This window comes from Heterocephalus glaber, unplaced genomic scaffold (genome assembly GCF_053883595.1).
Source record: "Heterocephalus glaber isolate CG9 unplaced genomic scaffold, H.glaber_assembly_v1.0 deba00000347, whole genome shotgun sequence".
In the NCBI taxonomy this organism is placed as follows: Eukaryota; Metazoa; Chordata; class Mammalia; order Rodentia; family Bathyergidae; genus Heterocephalus; species Heterocephalus glaber.
Genome location: NW_028258143.1, coordinates 26,911,621 through 26,917,848, shown reverse-complemented (window position 1 = coordinate 26,917,848; position 6,228 = coordinate 26,911,621).

Below are 6,228 nucleotides of genomic sequence, written 5' to 3'. Positions count from 1 at the left end.
ATTTATTACTTTCTCCTTACTACCTTTTCCATTTCAATTTTTATTTCTATCTACATTCCCACTCAATGTAAGAAAGTTGAAGTCTCTGAAAGAATCCTGTAAATGTCTGATTCTTTATGTTATTTCATGAAAGCATTCCATAAGTTTATCACAAGCCCTTTAAACATCTTTTTACATGTATTTAAATTCCAAGAATATATTTCAAATTTTTGAATATTTCTAAACCTTCATATTATTTTGTTGGATATTTTATATTTTACTTCTTTCTTGGTGTATTAATAATATATTTATTGATTTGGTAAATTTTTCTTGCATTGTTTTTTTTATTTTCATAGTTCTTTTTTATTTGCTTTTATTTTGGTTCCTATTTTTTATATTAGAGGAGTGCTTAAGTGATAAGTGAGCTGGTTTTGTCCATTAATTTCAAAATTAAACCACTAAAAGAATGTGTGGAATCATGAATCACTAAGCATATGAGGACAGGAATTTACAAATAGTAGATTTATATATACAATTAGTAGATTTCTCCTTTTTTGATTTTATTAGTATATGCTTACTGTACATAATGATTGCAATCGTCATGAAGAGTTGGTACATGTATATAATACAACTAAATTCTGTGTGCTTTCCCTTCCTTTTTCTCCCCTACCCTCTCCCTATTTCTCCAGATCCTGTTTCCATTTTCAAAAGATCTCTGTTACTCCTACTATTCATCCTTTAATTTGCTTTTTAAACTATCTATACTTTGATTTTCTTAGATAACAAAAACCATATATTTAAGCAAATTTGTCTAATATGTTTTACTAAAAGTTGTTCCAAAGGTATTTATTTTCTTATAAATGACCAAAATTATCCTCACTTATGGCAGAGTAGTATTCAGTTGTGCACAAGTTCAAAATTTGCTTTATCCATTTGTCGATGGAACTACAAGCTGCTTCCTAGATCTAGCTATTATATGTTGTGCTGCTATAAACAGGGGTATGGAGGTATCATTATAATATGATGTCTTTAACTTCTTTTAGGAAAAATACCTAGAAGGGGACTAGCTGGGTCAAGTGAAATTTCTATTTTAGTTGTTTGAGGAATTTCCATACTGATTTTCATGGTTGTTGTACCAGTTTATATTTGACTTCCAATGTAAAAGGGTTCCATTTCCCCCATAGCCCTGCTAGCAAAGTTTGTTGTTATTTGATATCTTGAAGATGATCATTTTTTTTCTGCAATAAGATAGAATCTGTTTTGTTTTAATTTGTATTTCTCTAATGGCCAGATATATTGAACTTTTTTTCCATGTTTTTATTAGCCATTTTTACTATTTCTTTTTAGATATGTCTATTTATTTCATGTGTCTTTTATTTTGAAGGTATAATTTCTATATTTCAAATATTAATTCTCTGTCCAATGAGTAGTTCCTGAAAATTTGTTCTGATTTTGTAGTTTCTCTCTTCACTCTCTTAGTTGTTTTCCTTACTCTGTAGAAGCTTTTTGATAATCATCTCATTAACTGATTCTTTTTTTTCCCATTAAGTTTATTGGTACATTTTAGGTATAAAATACAGTTACATTCATCATTGGGATCTTGTACCATTACATGAGTATCTTGGTTCTTATTTTTTCCCTTTCCCCTGCCCTCCCTGCACCTCCTCCACCCTTCCCTATTTGCAAAGACTTTGTTTCCATTTTATTCTTTTCTCATATTTTCTCTTTTTCCTTTTTTCCTTTCCTCTATCCCTCCCACTTTCCCTGATCCTTTAGAGCTTTCTACCTATTACACAATATCAATTATACATTTTTAAATTACAATATCAAGATCTGGGAGACATTACCACAGATTTAACAGAATTTAAAAGGATATAGAAAGCATATTTCAAAAATCCTTTTTTGAAATAAATTTGACAACTTCTAAGAAGTACCTTGGAAGACAAATTAATGAAACTAACTCTGGAGGAAATATAAAATTTGAATAGCACCTATTAAAGAAAGCATATTCCTAGTTTGAAAAATTACCTATATGACAACAGCAGGCTCATATACATTTTAACTGATAAATTATATCAAACAATTAAAACAGAAAAAAGGAGGAACACTTCTCCCCTCATTTTAGGAAATCAACATTGTGCTAATCCTAAAACTGGATAAAGGTAATAGAAGAAAAAGGTATGAACATAGATAGAAATTTGTTTAACAAAACAAACTCTTAGAAGTCAGATCTGGCAGTAGGTAAAAAGTGGTTTTGTTATAGAGATGGTCGTGTTGGTTCAGCATTGAAAGATCCACCCCCAAAAGTCATCATTTTAACAGAGGAAAGGAAAAAAAACATATGATCCTGTCACTAGTTGGAGAAAAAGTATTGGACTAAATTCCACAGCTGTTCATGGTAAAAGCTATCAGAAGACTAGAAGTAGAACAGAACGTTCTCAACAGATTAAAGACATGTACCCCATACTTCCAGTGAGAACACCTTATATGAATGGAGAAGATACAATGCTTTCTCCTTAAGGTGGAGAACAAGGGCAGATATGCTTGCTCTTTATCTGTCCATTAAACTTTGAAACCTAGTCCCCACCAAAATAGTTTGGCAATAAAATGACACAATTAGGATGGGATTGGCAAGGTAGAAGCAAAATCTTTTTATGTAGATGAGATGATCATCTACAGAGAAAATACTAAGAAATCTCTAGGAGCCTCTAGAACTTGTATTTGAATTTAGCAGGATTACAAAACACAAGGTATATATAAAAATTCAGGTCTATGTATACTTGCTATAAATGAAGAATTGGATATTAAAATTTAAAAGTTATGTAGGAGTACAAAGGACCTAGAAAAGTTAAAAAACAAAAAACAACAAACAAACAGACAAAAAACAGTGTTGGAAGATGTTTAGTACCTAATTTTAAGACTTCTTCTAAAGCTACAGGAATCAAGACAGTATTGGTGTCAGGAAAGACATATAGATCATTGGAATAAAACAGAGAACCTAAAAGTAGAACCACACATATATAGTCCACTGAGTTTTGAAAGATTATTTAACATTAGCATTTCATAGAATATAAACTCAATTCAAGAGCCAAGGAGGAGATAGTGTTTTCAGCAAATGGCACTAGAACACCTGGTATTCGTATATAAAAAATTAACCTCAACCCTTTTTTTCCATACATGAAAATAACTTGAAGGAATCTATGAACCTAAATAAGAAAGCCTAAAAGTATAAAACTTTAAGAAGAAATTATAAGGGAAAATGTTTATGAATTCAGGGTAGGCAAGAACTACCTAGGATACAAAAGACATGATGTATAAAAGAAAAAAAATTGATAAATGAGATTCCATCAAAATTTTGAACTTTAAATGACATCATTAAAATGAAAAGTTGTCCTTAAACAGATCATATTTACAATGCATATAACCTATGACCCGAATATATAAAGAATTCTTAGAGCTCATTAATAGACAACCCAATTAAAAAGTAGACATAAAAAGATGATAAATAGTCAGTATAGCACAAGGAAAGGTGTGCAACTCTAGAATCAGAAAAATACTAATCAATACAATAATAAGATTGAAATACACTCATTAGTGAGATGAAGTTAAAAGTTTTAAAAGCCTTGTCATGACTTTTTCTTTTTGTTGGATTCTCCCTCTTTGCGTTTAATGTGTCATGCCCAATGGATTCATTCTGCTGGGTTTCCTGGGGTTGTGATCCTTACTGTCTTTTCCTAGGGTATTGTCTACAATTTTTTGGAGTGCCAATTTGATATTCATGAAGTTCCTGAGGTGCTGTTTACCATGAAAATATCTTATTTCTCCATCAATTTTGAAAGATAGTTTTGCAGGGTACATCAATCTGGGTTGGAGGCTGTTTTCCTTTAGGGCTTGAAATACATCACTCCAAGCTCTTCTTGCCTTGAGGGTTTGCATTGAGAAGTCTGCTGTGATTCTGATGGGCTTTCCTTTGTATGTGATTTGTTTCTTTCCTCTCACTGCAAGTAGAATTTTGTTCTTCTGTTGGATTTCTGGAATCCTAACTATTAAATGCCTATGTGTAGATTGTTTTTGATTAAGGCTAGCTGGAGTTCTATATGCCTCACTTATCTGTATGTCAAGTTCTTTTCCCTTCCTTGGGAAGTTTTCTGCCATCACTTCTGTGAACAGTTTTTATATGTCATCTGCATTCTCTCCTGTTTCTTCACTGTCTCCAATCAGTGTTATATTATTCTTCTTTGCATTGTCTAGCAGCTGCTGGATTGATTTCTCATGTTCCTTTACAATTTTAAAGCAATTTTTCTTTTCCTGGTCACTAATTGCAATCTTTTCTTCTATATGTGAAATTGTATCCTCATATTGGTTCATTCTGCTGCGCAGACTTTCGATAGAGTTTTTAATCTCTTGGAAATCTGTTTGCATCTGTTTTATGGATTCCATTTGTTTCCTATTTTGGGATTCCATCATCTTCCTCAGATCCTCTATTTTTTTTATCTATGTCCTCCCTAGATTTATTAATCATGTCTTGCACCATGAGCACAATCTTTGCTTTTATCTGAGTAATTATTTCTGATTTCATTTTTTCCAGATCCTCTTTTGTTGCCAGTTCAGAGAGTCCAGGTGGTTGAGTATCAAATTGTTCCCTTTCATTTCCCTTTGGAGTTGCTGTAGGAGATCCAGATGTCTGTTTCTGAGGCTTCTTTATGTGTCTTCTCATTTCCATAGCAGAGTGTGTGTGCTTCTGGAGCCCGTGTGACTCACCTTCTCTGCCTTAGGAGCTTGGGTTGGCAGTGGGGGAGCTTTCTCCCGGGTGCGGGTGCTGGGACTGGCTTAGCTTCTCTGCCCTAGGAGCATGGGATGGGAGCGGGGGAGCTTCCTTCCAGGTTCTGGCACCCGCTCAGCTTCTCTGAACTGATTCTTGATATTGTTTTCTGTGCAACTAGAGTTCTGTTCAAAAAGTCTTTACCTATGTCCATGTCTCCAAGAGTTTTACCTATTGTATCTTCCACCAGATTAACTATTTCTATTTCAATATTTAGCTCTGTGATTCATTTTGATTTTATTTTAGTACCTAGTGAGGGATGTAAGTCCATCTTCAAACTTTTGCATTTTGTGTGTAACCAGTTTTCCCAGGACCATTTGTGAAAGAGATTTTGCTCTAGCCTATATTATTTGCCCCTTTGTCAAAGATCAGCTAACTAAATGTTCCTGGAGCATTTTCTGCATCCTCTAGTATGGTCCTTTGAGACAATTGTCTGGTTCTTTTTGCCAGTACAATACTATTTTTATCACTGTACCTTTGTAGTACAACTTGAAATCAGGGATTGGGACACCCCCTCCTTTTCTCTTATTGCCCTGGATTGCTTTCAATATTTTGTATTTTGCGTCTCTTTTGGTCTCATACAAATTTTTGGATTGTTTTATCCTGTGTATTAAGGAGTGCTGTTGGTATTTTAATTGGGACATATATATATATATATATAATATCAGTTTTGATAGTGTGGTCATTTTGATGATTTTGATTCCCCCTATTCAGAAACAGGAGATGTCTTTCCATTTTCTGGTGTCCATTTAAATATACTTTTTCAGAGCACTGTAGTTTTCATTATAAAGATCCTTTATTCCTTTGTTAGTTTAATTTCTAGGTATTCATTTTTTCTTGAGGCTACAGTGAATAATATTTTTCTAATTTCTTTCTCAGTGGGTTCATTATTAGAGTATAGGAATCCTGTTGATTTTTGTGTTAATTTTATATCTTGCTCCTTGATGAATTTCATTATTAGTTCTGGAAATCTTTTGGAGGCAATTTTGTGTCTTCCATGTAAAGGATCATGTCATTTGTGATAATAATAGTTTGACTTTTTCTTATCCTATACATTTTTATTTCATTCTTTTGCCTTATTTCTCTGACTAAAGTTGTTTTACATTCAACAGGAGTGGTAATATTCGACATCCTTGTCTTTTTCCTGATTTTAAAGGAAAAGTTTTCAATTTTCCCTTTTTAATATGATGTTGGCAATAACATCTAATCTGTTTCATCAGATTGAGATAAGGTCCTAATATACCTATTTTCTTCATTGCTTTTATATGAATGGATATTGAACATAGCCAAGGTTTTTCTCTGCATTTATTGAAATGATCATGAAATTTTTTTATTTTTCTTTCTGTTTCTGTGGTATATTATATTTATTGACATGTGTATGTTGAATCACCCTTACATCCCTGAGACAAGGCCTGCATTGTCATGAT